General features: G+C 37.8%; 2 long non-coding RNA genes across 2 annotated transcripts; both read right to left on the bottom strand.

The window, feature by feature from the left end:
- Positions 1-2,576: 2,576 nt before the first annotated feature.
- Positions 2,577-4,192, bottom strand: LOC134100194 (uncharacterized). Its single transcript, XR_009941230.1, has 3 exons — positions 4,106-4,192; positions 3,684-3,758; positions 2,577-2,699 (listed from the first exon to the last, which is right to left on the bottom strand). It is a non-coding gene; the product is annotated as an uncharacterized LOC134100194 (long non-coding RNA).
- A 2,076-nt stretch (positions 4,193-6,268) lies between these two features.
- On the bottom strand, positions 6,269-8,997 carry LOC134099844 (uncharacterized). Its single transcript, XR_009941183.1, has 3 exons — positions 8,534-8,997; positions 7,502-7,559; positions 6,269-6,749 (listed from the first exon to the last, which is right to left on the bottom strand). It is a non-coding gene; the product is annotated as an uncharacterized LOC134099844 (long non-coding RNA).
- Between the last annotated feature and the right edge of the window lie 8,549 nt (positions 8,998-17,546).

Raw genomic sequence — 17,546 nt, 5'->3', positions numbered from 1 at the left:
AGTTTGTTCCTCTCAAAGGCTTCCGCCATTACACTTTCAAAGGGAATTGTTAACTCAATATACAACCAGAGCAGTCACAACAACACCCATAAACTTAGCTGCAGAAAGGAAATAGATATCAAATGTTGAAACTGACCAATGTTACTATTTCATTAAAATGATGAGCTCATTTTTAATTTGTTGCTGGTAATGACTCAAAATGTTGAGAGGGCGCAGCAAAAGGCTGAAGAATTTGTGTAATGCTAAAGAAAATGCAAGGAGGGGCATTCCACAACTAATTAAGGTAGCTGGCATCAACACGGGGTATAAAAAGAGCATCCCAGAGGATCAATAGAAGTAAAGATGTGGAGGTATTCATCAGTTTGTAAAAATCTGTGTGAAAACAAAATAGGCTGTGATCTTTGGGGCCTCAGATGACATTTCCAGATTATGTTTCTGTAAAGAAAATCATATGGGCTTAGGAAAACATCTGATAACCATTGTCTTTGAACACAGTCTGATGTGTCATCCACAAATGCAGGTTAAAACTCTACCCAGCAAAGAAGAAATTTTGACATGATCCAGAAATGTCGCTGCCTTATCTGGGCCCAAGCTCATTCAACATGGACTGAGGCAAAGTCGAAGACTGTCCTGTGGTTAAACCAATCAAAATGTGTAATTCTTCTTGGAAATCATGGACTCTGTGCAGGCTATAGGAGGAACCATATAGCAATTTAAAAGCCTGCATCTAATGGTTTGGGGGCACGTCAGTGCAACATATTTTTGAGCAAAACATGCTGTCATCCAGACAATGCCTTTTTCAGGGAAAACCTTGAATATTTCAGGAAAACAATGCACTCTCCATGTACTGTGTGACTTATAGTAGAAATGTCCAAGTGCTAAAATGTTCCGCCTACAGTCCAGACCTGTCACACTGGGTACCTCAAGGAATGAAAAACATGAATGTGAAGACAACTGGGCAACTGAAATTCTGTATTGAACAAGAATGGGATGACATTTCATACTCAAAACTGCAGCAATTGGTCTCCTCAGTTCCTACGTTGATGAGAAGAGGTGAAGTAACATAATAATAAACATGTCCCTGTCCCATTTTTTGGCATCTAATTATATTGCCAAACACCAATGACATTTCTCATTGTTTCAATATTTTACATCTTTTCACTGTTCTCTTTTAAATACAGGTATATATATGACTTGTCAAAGGGAAAGCAACAGCCAACTCGCTGGCTGACAAAAATCTAAATTTATTGTTGTGTGTAACGTTTTTATTTTTCAATTTCTGGTGTGTACTGTGTTCCTGTCCAGGTGTTCTACCTGCTTTTAGTCTACCATCTGTTTTAAACAGAAATGATAAATGAATCATTGTTTATACTTCTGCCTCTGTCTGCATCCATTTATAACCTGAGAGACCAAACAGTAAACTGGCCTTGGTCACATTTGGCCCGTATAGTTGCTTCTAGTTAATGGTTGCCCACCAAGTTCCATGTGCCCTGGTGTTCCGCAGTCCCATGAAAAAAGCCTGTGCGTGTGTGTGTGTGTGTATGTGTGTGTGTCATGGGGGTGGGTGGTGAGGGGGAGGGGATAAAGGAAGCAACTCTAACAAAACGTATACGACTACACTGCATTATCACCAGGTCATAATGCATCAACACCCATACACAGCTTGCAGCTTTCATCTTCACTCACCCCCTGATTAAGGTTCTGCTGAGTCTGAGAGAGATGGTTACATGCTGCCACTCAGACATGCCACCACCACGACATGCTTCCATTTAGACATGCCTCTATTTCGACATGCTGCTATTTAGACATGCTGCCAATCCGACACATTTTAGTACCCCCATTCCGACAATTTACAAATCCTATTTTTTTCCAAGACAATTTAACGGACCCTATGAGCCCGACGGACGCAAAGTGCGTCAAAAAACACACCCATTTTTCTCTGTACATTGCTCCGCGATTATTAGTCATAGCGAGATGAGACCTATATTGCATGAAAGAGCAGAACCGGGGCTTTAACGAGACTAGACAGTGTCTGTACGATCAAGTATGAAAATAAAATAAAATCATGAATTTAAATCAAAGTATAGGCCTATCATATTTACAGTCTATATTGCCCCATACAGAAAAATAACATATTGACATATATGCAGCTTGAATATATTCCAGTATAAGGGCATCTATGTTAAATACATATATTTACATCTATGTTAAATACATATATTTACATATATGTTAAATACATATATTTACATATATGTATCAATATATGTCAACATATAAGTACATGTTTGAAATTGGCCACTTTCTTATATTTTCTGCATATAATTAAATATATTTAAATATATTGCACTAAGAAGAATGATCACGTGACCCTTGATGAAAATTGTGATCATATGACCTATATATTTCAGACTTATATTTCTCACATATATTCTGATATATTGTTCAAATATAGTTCATATTCTACTATGGTTTCATGTTTTCTGCATTTACAATTGTTTTCACTATAGTATTTACTTAAAATTAACCATAGTATCATTATAAAGAGGAAGAAACACACAACTCTTCTGTTTTCTTTTGTTGAATTTATTTAAAAATGGCCATTTTTGTTTTTGTACTGACATCACAGTTCTGCAAGTTTGGCATTAATTGCATGGCCCAGCAATCTTGAGGGAGTGCCTGAATCTCTTCTAGGTGGCCTATGGAAAAGACAGAACATATACAAATAGAACATGCAAAATATTAGTGACAACCACAGATGCTAAAGTACAGAATCACAATAATTGGAGAGAAATACAAAGCCAGTTGGAGAGAAAGACATACGTTATGTAAAATAAAATAAATTCATCCATTATAGTCTTTTTTCTATTATTTACTTACAGCAATACCTTTTTACATTTAAGTTTAGTTTGACTTTGTTATAAGTGAAAATCAGCTCTATTGACAAATCTTGCAAGATAATTTAGTTTATCTTACAAAAGTGGTATTTCCACAAAACAAGAAACTTTTATTTGCAGGATTCGCCAGTAGAAGTAGATTTTCACTTATAACAAGGTCAAATAAGTGTACATCAAGTGCAAAAATGTCTAAAGATGTATTGATATATGCACATAATAGATCAAATAAACACGCAATTGGGAACAAAATGATTCATACCCCTGGAATTATTTATTTAATGTTGATTTTCCCTTAACTAATGTTTGTTCTGACTGAAAAAGACATTGCCACATGCCAAAAGGTTGTAAGACCATGTGCTAGAAACATGGAACTTTTTTTACATTTTGATGATAAATGGCATGTGGCAGTGTCATGTTCAGTCAGAACAAACATATTGGTCAAGAGGAAATCACAAATCGATATTTGCCATGAGCAGTATCCAGGATCCATGACATAACTGCAAGTCAATAAGGCAAAATCATGAGGAAAATCTGCCTGTCTCTATGGGAATTTAGCATAGGGGTGTCTTTAAAGGTTGGACTTTTCCTAAATTAAGGCATTGAGATCAATTTCCAAAAGATGATTTCAACTTCAGCATGGGGGTCCAAACTTATGCATATGACTGTAGCCGATATGAATATGAATAATGTTCATAACTGTATATTCACTTAAGGTTATCTCACTTCAAAAAAATATTGCATAGAAATACAAAGTGAGTTGGAGAGAAAGACATACAACAAACTCACCCATTATGGCCTTAACCCTTTAAGGGTCCAGGAACTCCTTTTGCTCCCCCGTCTGCAACTCTTAAGACTTGCCCCCTGAAAAAATTGCACAATCAATTAGATCCTCAAATAGTTTACTACTGAAAAGATCTATGATGGTGAGGTGAAAATGTGAAGCAGTCCACACAGATAGCCTAACATTTTTAAATGAGACAACACAACTAACTCATACACAGGAGAGACATAGAGAACTACACAGATAAAGCATTCAGTATCGTTCTGAATCAACTGTAACAATCTTAATGCACAAGCAGGCCAGGTAACAGTGTACAATAGTCCAGCTTGGAAATAACCATAATCTGTACAATAAGCTGTGTGGAATCTTGTGTCAGATAAGGTCTGATCTTCCTAATGTTGTAAAGGATAAAAACACAAACACTTACACCAGGTTGAGAGCAGCAGCCATAGTAGCAGGTAGTGCCATCAGGACAGACTGATTTTGCTCTGGACAGTTCCTACAGCCCACTACAAAGTCATAACAAACAGACACATGAAAGGAAGGGTTAAACTAAACATTTACAAACACAAATATATGCACACATACCAATGCTATATGCAATTATGTGTGTGTGTGTGTGTGTGTATCTACCTGGTGAGTGAACTCACTTGCAGGCTTGTAATGGGTTTTGGAAGTGACAATATTCCAGAATAAACCCAGCGGTCTCAGGGCAGCAGTCCTCCACACAACACACCGCCTGCAAACAGAAGGAACAGAAGGAGGCTAAAATTAATAAGTTGCAAACACAGAAATCAGGGGGTGAGATAACGTATAGCAACACTATGTATATTATGCATCAACACTACATGTATTACCTTTAAATAATGTTAACTACCCATGTCCCATGGAAGTTTGCAACGTAAATCTATTAAGTAACGTTAACAACTTACTTCAGCCTGCATGGTAATAGCCACTTTAAATGTACTGTTGGCTAAGCTACTTGCGCCTGATATTTAATACACACAACACACCGCCTGCAAACAGAAGGAACAGAAGGAGGCTAAAATTAATAAGTTGCAAACACAGAGATCTATAGTTCCTGAAATCAGGGGGTGAGATAACGTATAGCAACACTATGTATATTATGCATCAACACTACATGTATTACCTTTAAATAATGTTAACTACCCATGTCCCATGGAAGTTTGCAACGTAACTCTATTAGCCTATATCACGCCGCCATTTTGAATAATCGCTAGGTGTCGTGCTACTTCCGGTCAACACTGTCTTATGGAGAGTCCAATGTAATCGGAGCGATGTACAAGTTTACAAGGAATTTGCGGCATTTTCAAAAGATAAGTCTATCACAGGTGGAGGAAATTGTGGAACTCCACACGAAAACTAAGCGATCCAAACTGGACCGGGGATATAAATTGTCCCATGTACAATTTATATATAATTATTTATGAAGGCAAAGGTCAGTCGGCTAGCTAGACGGCTAATACCAGATAGCCAGATAGGCTACTAGATATAATATAAGACACAACAGCTTGTAAATGCACTTCAATAAAGCAGCGTAACGAAACAAGTATCATGTACTTCTGCTACACGTTCAATATTGTATTGTGGATATAAATCGTTCCATGAACAATCTGTATAGTTGTGAAGGTAATGTTGATGTCAGCTAGCTACATGGCTAACGTCAGATCAAAACCCATAGCTTGTATTGCACTTCAATAAAGCTGTGTAACAAAATTATTAAGTATTTTATGTGCATATCTTTGTATGGTCTTCAAAGTAGTAGGCCTGACGTTGTGAGATCATTGTGCTACCGATCTCTTAGAAAGATCGAGGAGCCGCAAACAAGGTGTTTTAAACATTGAATCTGTCAGTGGCTAAAGGAACAACGGCACCGAAATAACTATTGTTTACATACGCATCTCCATCAAAACGACTTGTCTAGAGCATGCATCAATAGCCTAATAGCTATAACAAACGCTATACTTACCCCGTGTTTCTTGTTAAACATCACTGAAGCCTAGTTGATTGTTGCACGGAATGTGTATCAATGTCTAAGACCTGGGCGACTTTGAGTATCTTGCAGTATTAATATGCACCTTCCTGTGTAGGCTAAACAGTAGTCTACAATAGGGAGCCTAACTTGCGAGTGTCCCTAAAAGGCAAGCTTACATAAAACGCCAAGCAGGTATATCATTTAAGTGCCTTGTGTGCCTGTCTGTCCTTAATATGGTCATCATTTGTATGGTATCCAAAACATCTCCACATTGAAACACACCTAATTGGTAAATTGTTGAAACACTATGCAAGACAAATCTCTTATTTCTTTCACCAGAGTTTTAGTTGTTGTTCCACGAGTTCAGGTTCAGAGACTTTTGCTAATATGTTCCACTCACCCCACTACTACTGACACTAACTTCGGCCAGCAAGACCGCGGAGGATATGCTATTTTGTGTGCTGCTGGTAGAGAATTTTGTGATCACATTGTTGCACAAGCCATGTGCTCAAGTAAACATAACTACACCCGTTGGTCATTTAAAAAAAACATTGGGAAGCTGCAAAGTGAGATCTACATTATACGGTATGCGCTACAAAGGTTAGTGTCAAAGTACCAACAAGACACATGTTTTATTGAAAAACGTGTGGACATTATAGAAATACAAAACATAGAAAAGTACACACAAAATGAACACAATGAACAAACTATAACCCAATTATCTATATATATGTGTGTATGTATGTACACTCTGAGCCACCTGTGAAGAGAGCAGGCTCAAAGCAAGTCATGAAGTCCTTGCTGCCAGGGGGAATAAGACCCGGCAGTGGTTGGCAGGGAGGATCCTCAAGGAAACATGGCAAACCACAGCTATGAGGCAGGGGCTGGAGTACGTGGATCACTACGTGGATCTCTGGCAGGTCAAGGTTTCTTCTGTGGCTTTGTTGTGATCCATCTGGGAGCAAGGTTAGCTTGTGGTCACTAGCCTTCCCTTCCCTGGTGCGACAGTCACTGACACCAAGTCGGACATTTCCGAGGGGAGGACTTGGTGAGACGAATTACCTTCATTGATGTCCTGAAAGACAAATTAGACTTTTTTTTATCATTCCATATTCATGTACGTTTTTATCATTTCCACATTTATGAACATTTCTTCAATAATGTGTATGTGTGTGCATACATGCATGCATCTCTTGTTCAATTTGGTATTTTTCCATGTATTTTCTTGATTTTGGATTCAGTGATTATTTCTAGAAACTTCACATATTAGATTAGATTAGATTCAACTTTATTGTCGTTGTAAGTACAACGAAATGCAGTTTAGTATCAAACCAGTAGTGCAATCATTAAAAAGAGCTTATTTTCTTTATAGCAGTATACATATAGATAAAACACCAAATGCAGCTTGATTCATTATGTACATAAAGTGCATAGAGTAATCAGACAGTCCATATTAACAGAATTCTGTATAATAGTGCATTGATGAGGTGCATTTGATAAAGGGCAGTTATCATCAGTAGTCAGACCATCTCTAGTCCATGTGCAAGGGAGAGGGGGGCAGGGGCTAATTGTGGGTCTTGGTGTTGAGCAGTGTTATGGTGTTTCTGAGCCTGCTGGTGCAACTCCTAGGCTCCTGTAACGTTTCCCAGACGGGCGGTTGGAGAACAGTCCATGACTGGGATGTGTGTGGTCCCTGATGATTTTGTGTGCACGTTGCAGACACCGTGAGTGACGAAGATCAGTGATGGTTGGGAGTGATGTGTCAATGATTTTGTGGGAGTGTATGGGTGTGTGTATGCATAAGAGCAGGGAAGTAGAAATACTCACGTGTCAACACAAGCACCTCCAGTTCCTTTATCCTCGTGTGAGCTTGCATCCAATGCACCTGATGCAAACACATAAACAAGTAGAGAAAAACTGTAAGCAACAATGCTAATTAATGAGGACAGTAAATTATGAGTGCTGTGTCACATACCACCACAAGAATATGTGTTTCAGTAAATATGTATTAACTATATGTGTATGGAATAATCTCTCGCTTTAAGCCTACCTTACAGACAGACTTTGACACGATTTGGGAAAGATTGTTGAAAGATTGTAGTCTTTTAACGTATGCCCCTCATTCAAACTACTCAAAAGACTACAATCTTTCAAGAATCTTTCCCAAATCTTGTTAAAGTCTGTCAGTTTAAGGTAGGCTTTAGTTTTAAAAACACACTAACACAATATGCTGTCTAAACCGAGCTAACATTTCTAGCTATTCATGGGTCTCATCAGGTCTCTTTCCACAGGTGTATCAAATCAACCTAGATTATGAGTGCTGCGTTAGTGCACCTGTCGAAAGTGACCTAATGAAACCCATGAATATCTTTGCTTTGTTACTTAGGGCAATTTATTGGCTCTGTACACTAGATAGAGACAAAGTCCCGATGTCAAAAAGCAATTGTATTAACGTGTAACGTTAGCAGGCACCGAAATCCTGCCCTCCTCCGTGCACACACAGGCTGGTGTTTTCAGAAAAAAGCTGGAAGCTAAAATCGACCTGAAACCGAGCAAACTGGCACACAGCAGTCGCCCACGGTTTTAAGAAGCTCAAAACACAGTTGCATGCATTGTATTTCTTACGTTTTGGTATGATTGAAGTGCTCATTAGTCGGTGCTTTTCTGACAGCTATGACAACGAAGAGACGGCAAGAAACACGTTCGCCAACCATAAGACAAACACGGAAGTTCGTCTATATCTAGTGCACAGAGCCAATAAAAACCTCCAAACAAACATAATATATTTGCAAATGTACATCTGGCTATTTATCTCCTTGCCAATTCATTTAACGCTACTCAATGGAGATAAAAACTTACCGGGACGGTCGTTCGCTAGTTCGTTGTCCGAAGCAAAGCTAGCTAAGCTAGCAACAGCAACATCTTCCTTTCCACACGGTTGGACTTCTCAAACAACCCCAGTCCCTCGTTGTCGTCGTGAAAACAGACGTCCTGGCTTGGGTTGTGTCAGAGACCGTTGAACAAACACAAGGCACTGTCTTATTTAACTCTACATGGCTTTACTTAAAGCGCTAACGTTAGAAGCTAGCTATTCCGAACAGGTCGCTAATACGAAAATGCTATGCTACAAACAACTGTGACATTATAGACGTTAAATAGTGTTCCCTCCTCCCTCTTCGTGGCTTGAATCCATTTTCTTCGACGGCCCACATCAAGGAGAAATGTACGAAAGCTAAAAGCGGGATGTTTTTGTTTGATACCGGTTCACAGAGTTTTATTACACCACCTCTAGCTTCTCTGCTCCCCCGTGGTCATTCACTATGAACGGCTATTACCCTGACCGGAAGTTTAGTTCCAGGGACCGGAAAGGAAAGCCTAAAGACGCCATTTTAGCGTGAGATAGGCTAATTAAGTAACGTTAACAACTTACTTCAGCCTGCATGGTAATAGCCACTTTAAATGTACTGTTGGCTAAGCTACTTGCGCCTGATATTTAATACAAACTAAAGCTGTACATTCATAAAGACATCTCTGACTGAATTATTGCTAGATATATTAACTACCATTCCAGATATTCCTCATAATGAAGTTGGTTACTGTAAACGTTAACATTAACAGCTAACATCGCTAACGTTAGTGATGTTAGCTCGCTAGCTATATGCTAACTAATTATGATTCTAATCTAACACTATCAAATCATAATCACTTTGGTTAAGATTTCATTATGAAAACAATACATTTCTAATAGATTCCCGTTTTCAATTGGCATACGAAAGTACTGTAATTCTTACCTTGAATATGATGATGACGGCAGAGTTTGTTCAGCTTACATACAGCAAGCTTCATGACAGAAAAGTGACAGTTGAAGTGTGACTTGTGGCTGGAGTTGAAAAGTCAGTTGGGGTGGGGGATGGGAATTGCTGTGTGTGCGCATGCACTTTTAAAAAATCTATTCAGTGAATATATTCAGCACATAGACTTACATGTAAGATATTCACATATATGTTAGTGCTGGGTTCCGCATATACTTGCATCTATTCAGTGAATATATTCAGCACATAGACTTTCATGTAAGATATCCACATATATGTTACAGTGCTTGGTTCCACATATACTTGCATATATACATATTGGTACTATATATGTATTCAATATATTTTAGCCATCTATTTAAACATATGCTGGATGCAGCTGCATATATGTGCATATATTTTTTCCATGGATTTTTCTGTATGGGGCTCCACGCAGCCACTGCTCTCGCTTGGATTACTCCGGGACCAGGCATCGCAGGCAACAGACACGCATATCAAATGAAAGAGGAGAAACAGAGCTTTCCATTGATACCAAACACATCGATCCTTTTGTGTTATAAAAACAGACGAAGTGACAAACAAATAAGAATGTCATATAGCTTCGGCTATAGCCATACCGCTACTTTCGTTTGATTTAGGCTAGGCTACTCGTGAAACCATGGTAAAAAATATATGGCTTGCATGTCAGATAAAAGAGGAGAGCTAGAGCTATCCACAGATGCCAAATACAACCTTCTAGGTCATAAAACAGACGAAGTGACAGGAAAATAATAACTGTAACATTAATAGCCTATTAATTACCTCATGTCGGAATGGCACGTTGTTTGAAAAAAAAAGTTAAATACCGCCACTGCGACCATGAAAAAAAAATATGTCGGAGTGGTGGGACTTTTTCCCATAAGGAGACATGCCTCCACTACGACAATTGGACGTCAATGTCGGAGTGCTGGTATGTCGGAATGAACGGCGGATACCGAGAGAGATTACATGTGGCTCCATCGATGGGTTTAATGTGGTTAGCATCCATAGCTCACTTCAGCTGATCCTCCTCTTGAAGTTATCACGCCAATATCCATCGCATTTGCTTTGCTTGAGACACCACTTTTGATAGCTTCCTCATCTTGCTAATGAACAGATCCGGTTAAAATCTAGTGTTCTACCATGTAGCTTTACTCCATTCTTCCCAACCGGCACCAAGACCAAACCTTGGCCAACTCTGCTACATAAATATTTCTACCTTATGCATGTTGAACCACCTCTCATGGATTCCACTTCTTCCATATTTTCACAGTGTTTTACAGGCTGGTCTTAGCACCTTTGTATTCCTCCACCAAACTGGTCATTGGCAACTCCTAAATGTCTTTTACATACACTGTTAAATATTACTGTGATTTCACAATACCTTATGGTATTATTTCACAGTAAATTACTGTACTCACACATTTACTGTAAAATCACAGTAGCTCTATCACATTACAGCACCTTGTTGTGAAATTTGAATTGCACTTGAACCGCACAGCATTGTGGGGCGATTTCTAACGTTCACCCCTCCCACCCGCACCTGCCACCCTCAACTGAATTTTCAACTGGTCCACCAGTGACTTCAATCATCCCTTTTCTGCATGTGTAAGCTGTACAAACTCTGCCATCATATCCAAGGTAAGAAGTACAGTGCTTTTGTATGTTATTTAGAAACGGGAATTTAATTTTTAAAAATATATTGGTGTTATACTGTAATGTTTACCAAAACCTGTTGTGTTAGAAGTGGCTGGCTAGCCATTAGCTAGCGAGCTAAGAATCGCTAACATTTGCAGAGTTAGCTTTTTCAATAGCTAACTTCACGATTATGTGCAATATCTGGAATGGTAGTTAATATCATATCCAACAATACGTCTGTGTAAGATGTCGTTGTGAATGTAGTTTTAGTTTGAATGAAATATCAGGCGCAAGTAACGTTTACGTTAGCTATCTTTGAAGTGGCTGATTGTAGCCATGCAGGATAACATTAGCTAAGTTAACATTGCAGACACAGATGAGAGTTGTTAACGTTACTTTCCTAACTAACGTGACTTTTAAGAATTGTCATGGGACATAGGCTTAGGTAGATAACTTAATTAAATTTGATATACTGTAGTGCCGATACAAAGGGAAAGAGGACCAGTAAAACTAATGAATGTAGTAATTTATCTCCCACCTTAACCTTAACTAAACTGCAGTTTAGTATGGCCATTGTCATTAACAGACGTGTCAAGGATGTGAATGGGGGTATGATGCACTTTAGGTTGTGAAGGGTAGTGTTTGGCTTCATGTTCTTCATTTCATAGCCCTTATTTATCCCTTGTTTGATATACCTAATCTCCGGCGAACTATGTGTTTATTTAAAATGCATATGAGTGTAGTAGTGCTTCAGTGATGATCTTTTTATCTTCTGTGTGTTTTGCAACTTATTAATCTTAGTCTCCCTCTGTTCCCTCTGTTTACAGACATTGCATTGTGAGGACTGGTGCCCTGGGAACACTGAGCGCATTCTCGAAAATTCCAAATTTGTGCCACTTCCATACGAAGACAGCGCAGAATAATGTAGGTCCGGCCCTGCACACATTCACATACAAAAAATTTACAGAATTACATATAGCATTATAATGTGTGCATTTATTTGTACGTTTATCCCCTCTCTTCCTTGTCTGTTTGTTGTTATGATTGTGTAGTGGGCTCCATCAACCATCCCGGGTAAAGTCGGTCTGTCCTGATTGCACTACTTGCTAATTGATGACGTCTAGAAGCCATAGCTGCTTCCCTCAACGTGGCGTAAGTGTTAATGTGTTTTGAATGTATTTATTGGTACCATTGTGAGTGCTCTACTGTGAATGAATGCAGCTACTTAAAATACTATACTCTTGAAATGTCCATGTTTACCATTGTGTTGGTGGTAATGTAAAGTGTTGTGAATATCTGCCAAACTGATCATATTCATTATTTCAAGTGTATTGTATAGAATGCATACTTATGTTAAATCCTATCTTTTATTGACAGAGCCCTCACAAATAAACTGATACCAGGAATTAACATACAGTAGATGGTGGTGGTGGTGGCAAGGGTGCCTTCACAAGGTAATTATATCTGTTTGTGGGTATTTCCCAGATTAGGGGTCAAATTGGGTTGCTGAAATTTTGAAAATCACAATTCCAAATTTGACTAATTGGTATACATCAAATGAATGGTCCTTTAGTCAGGAGTGACGTTATGAGCTTGGTTGAGACCATACAATAAGGGAATTTATTATTTTATCCATTTTCTTAACTATGTCAAGTAAATGTGTCATTACCATCACATCATCAAAAAGATATAAAAAATGAAGCTTAAATGATAAATCAATGCTTTTAAAACATTTTCTGGTTTCTAATGAAATCTATTTCATCTTTAGCTCAATGGTGTTGTTGTTTTTTACTTGCAAGATGAATTATAGTCATTTTAGTATCTACATTTCTGATTCATCAATCTACCCTAGTTTTGAATATAAGCTTATTTTAAGGAAATGCCATAAATCAAAACTTTTTTAATACAGTGATCATTTAGACTGTCAAACATTGTCAAAATATATAATTGTTGGATAGTTTTGTAATTTATACCTAATTTATTGGCAAAAATATGTATGTGATGGTGATGACACTGCAGCTCTGGTAATGACAGTTTGATGTGATAATGACAAATCACTGATAGTAAACTAATACAGTGATCATCTAGACTGTCCAACATTGTTAAAAATACATAATAGTTTGATATTTTTGTAATTTATACATCATTTATTGCCAAAAATATGTATTGTGATGGTAATGACACTGCAGTTCTGGTAATGACATTTTGTGGCGGTGATGACAAATCACTGATGGAAATGTGCTGGTAATGACTGTGCTGGTAATGACATTTTTGTCAAAAAACTAGCTTTCCAAAGCAAAGATGATGACTAAGCAAGTGTAGCTAGCTGTCTATGTGTAATGTACACAATTTAACTATTAAAGTGACAAAAAAGAATAAAAAAATTATTTAAAATACAGAAATACAACACGTATGGTAATGACGCATAATAAGTGTACATGCCCAACACGAAGAATAAAGAGTGGATTTAGTCACTTTTCTGGACATTAGGGCATCTGTCTTGCAGCTTGAAATCCATGTGCTCCACTATGATATTATGTTACCATGGCTACCAAATACATTTTTGATGAAAAAACAGTAGGAAAGTGCCTCTATGTAGAGTGTGATGGTAATGACGGCAAAACCATGGGACAGGTATAAATAGAGCAAAATAGAGTATAAAATGCATATATATGCTTAATCTGTGGATGTAGTCTATTAGTTCAGGTAACATTTAATTCATATGCATACTTTTTTTTATTAATTTGTGATAAATAATGTTTGAGATATGACGTGACATCTAAAAACTCTAGTGTGGGACAACACCAAAACATAGTTTTTGTACCATAAAACATCAATAAAATGTGTTAAAATCATTAGTATGAGCAACCATAAAAAAAGTCTATGCTTGGTTTTGTTTATTCTAATTAGTGGTGCTCAAATTTATTAGATTTAGTTTGTTTTTCATATAATTACACCCAGTGGACATAAATTGACCCGAATTCTGGGAAATGCCCTTGTACATTTCATTGACTTGTCTTACTTATTTTTTAATGCTTCATTTTTTTTAATCTTGCTCAACAATGACAAGGTGTATGACAATTGCTGTTTTATTTTTTAGGTGCCATGTCACAATCTCAGTGTGGAGCCAAAGGCTGCTATTGCAAGTCAGATGGGGGACGATCGATGTAAGGCATCAGAAAGGTGGTGTACGTACAAAGGCTGGAGCTGCTGGAGACAGTGTTGCACTTAGGTATGATATCACACAGATATACTATTGCTCAGAACTGTGGGGTCACTTTGAAATATCCTTCCTATCAAAAGAAAAGCACCCGACATCTGCATTACTTATACTGTAACTATTGCATCTGACTTATAGGTTGCTAATGTGGGTATTTTTTTTTATTTGTCACAAAAGATTACTAGTTTGAGTAGTTTGTATTAGTTATATTCATGGACAGGGCCTATTGTACTCTTTTACAGATACTTGATTTACTGCCGAAGGTACCATCAGAGCACCACCCTACCCCTGCAGGACCAGAAGAGGACGGACAGGGGGCCAACATTTTTTAACACTCTGACCATGGACTATTTAAACCATTGAGGTAACGCAGACGTCTGATCCCACTTGGCTAAAACAGAAGCCTGAGGAGGAGTTTCTTTCCTCATGCCATTCGCATCCTGAGCACACATACTACATTACATGGACTTGCCATACTGCACTTACACACTGCACTATTTACCCCCTGACTCATTCCGTGTCAAATCAGACAAGGTTATGCTGCACCGTCTCAGGCCTGTACATTATTTTTTTGTTCAATCCTATGTCTTCATATTATAATGTTTGTATGGCCTGCTCAATGATTTTCATTGAAAAGTGTTCATTAAAAGTTCAAATGGTATTTTCTTTGTTGTTGCTTTTATTGACCAGATCCAAAACATGTTGGTATAGGTCAGGTAAATCACTAATCAAATGTTCAAATGTACAATATCTTTCACTGTAAATTCACAGCAAATTGCTGGCTACTGAGTTGCATTACTTTTACAGTAAAAATGAAAATATACAGTATGGTATTGTGATTATACACAACATGATACTGTAAATTTACTCCAAATTGCTGGCTACTAAATTGCATGACTTTTACAGTAAAAATTCAAATGTACGGTATGGTATTGTGATTATACACAACATGATGCTGTAAATTCACAGCAAATTGCTGGCTACTGAGTTGCATGACTTTTACAGTAAAACATGAAATTCACAGTAATTTACTGTGAAATAGTACCGGTAAATTACTGTGAAAGTCATGCAATTAGTAGCCAGCAATTTACAGTAAATTCACAGTGAAACATTTTACAGTGTACAGTATTGAGAATGTACCTCACTTAATTCATAACTTATTCATGATTTGGAATCAAATTTCTCCACCTCTGAGACAACCACTTGCAGTCCAAGATGCCACTAAAAGCCCAAACTGAGAGCACCATAATTTCAGTTTACAGTACAGGTAAAAAGTTCCTATCAATGGTGTTGATAACTATGGAAAAGTATAGTCCGAGCAGGGTCAAGAAAATGAAATCATCAGAAAACGTGACAAATGCAGATATATATAAAATTACTTTTCTTAGTCAAAATTCTCCAAAAATGTGCACAAACTCTACAACGTATCAAACATTACGTTTTTTCTCAGTCACTTTGGTAAATTTCTCGAATCATCCTTGAGATTTGCTTAACAGTAAGTGCATTTCTCTAAACTATTTGTACAGCAAAACATTAGGGAAAATCCTCATCTCTCAAAACTAAATATTTGTGTCAATGAACATGTCAGTGCATCAGAATGTCAAGTCCTTGTGTCATCGTGTATGAATAAGACAGTCAAATGGCTAGTTGTCAGTATAACAGTGTACGCTGAAGGGATGTTCTAATGTAAACTGGTTAAAATTTGTATGACATTTTTTGTAAATTGTAGGTTACACCTTAGTGTATGTGGGAGTTTGATCGACAATATTCACATTTATGCTTTTACTGTTTTTTACTGTAATTTGTTGTCAGACCCTGTCATTGTGCTACAGAAAGGAAAAGACAGCACTGCATAGTATAAAGGGGAAAAAATAAATAAAGTAGAAATTTGACCATGGGACAATCTTGTCAGGGAAAACTGTTAATGCAAAGATAGATAGATACTTTATTGATTCCCAAGGGGAAATTCAAGGTCCCAGTAGCTTAAGACACCACACACAACATACACTACAATGTAAACAGGATGTTAAAATAACAAATCAACATGACTAAAAAAGAACAGTAAAAGATAAAGATACAGTACTAAAACAAGGATCCACATGAATGTACTAAGGATTGGTACTGTGGTTCAGTAGAGGTGTGTGACAAGATGGCAGTGCCAATAAGTCCAACAGTGCAACAGTGTAGAGTTAAAGTCTAGGGACCAGCAATAAATATGGACAATAAGATGTAAGCATACACGACAATTATAGTATAAATATATGGACAAAATAAACAGAGTAAGAATTTTAGCAGCGGTGCAAGGATATGTTTGAAGCAGTCATCATGAAGTTAGACCACAGTCCAGTCAGGGGCGTGGAGGGAGGGGTTGTGCATGTGGGCCAATGTAGCCGGTAAACAGTGTAACAGTTTAAACAGTACGCAGCATTGTTAAGAAAGGTCATGGAAGTGTAGAAGAGGGTGGAGATGCAGAGAAGTCTATCTCTCTTCCCTTTAGTGAAGCATTGAACTCACCATTATAAACTACTTTCTGCCTGATACCCTGATGCCAATTTGGGCTGGCTTCCAGGCTATACTGATACACTTACTGTATTTGCTAGATTTCACATTCATCCATCACTGAACTTAGCAAACACTCCATTAGGTATGGAGCAGTTGTTGTCAGCATCCTCATGCTATTCGTGTAAGCTTGGATGTGAGGTAACCGGATGCCTTCCTGCTGACTTTCACCACCGACAGCCTTCTAAAACACCCTTATACTGTAATGGCTGGCAGAATATGATCCAATTACGGTACTTATGTTGAAGCACAACTGAATATCCTCATAATACCTTACTAATGATGAATCTTCTGTGATAACTAGTAAAATGATCAATAATGCAGTCATGGTTATGAATTTGTACGCCTAACCCTATTTTCTGTGTGTGGTATTAGGTGTGACCCTCCTGAGTTCTGATTAATTCTGCTTTAGCTTTACATTTATTCACTTAGAGAAGACACTTTTCATCCACATATTATGTCAATTCTATTACAAGGGACTACATTGTCCCTGGAGCAACTTGGGGTAAGTGCCTTGCTCAAGGGCACAATGGTGTAAGCTGGGAAATGAACCCACAACTCTTCAGGCTACTGTTTGCCCACTGGGCTACTACTGTCACATTGTCATACTGTATGTGCTAACTTA

Source organism: Sardina pilchardus, chromosome 13 (assembly GCF_963854185.1).
Source record: "Sardina pilchardus chromosome 13, fSarPil1.1, whole genome shotgun sequence".
In the NCBI taxonomy this organism is placed as follows: domain Eukaryota; kingdom Metazoa; phylum Chordata; class Actinopteri; order Clupeiformes; family Clupeidae; genus Sardina; species Sardina pilchardus.
The sequence above is the reverse complement of the archived record's forward strand: the minus strand, read 5'-3'. Positions and strand labels throughout refer to the sequence as shown.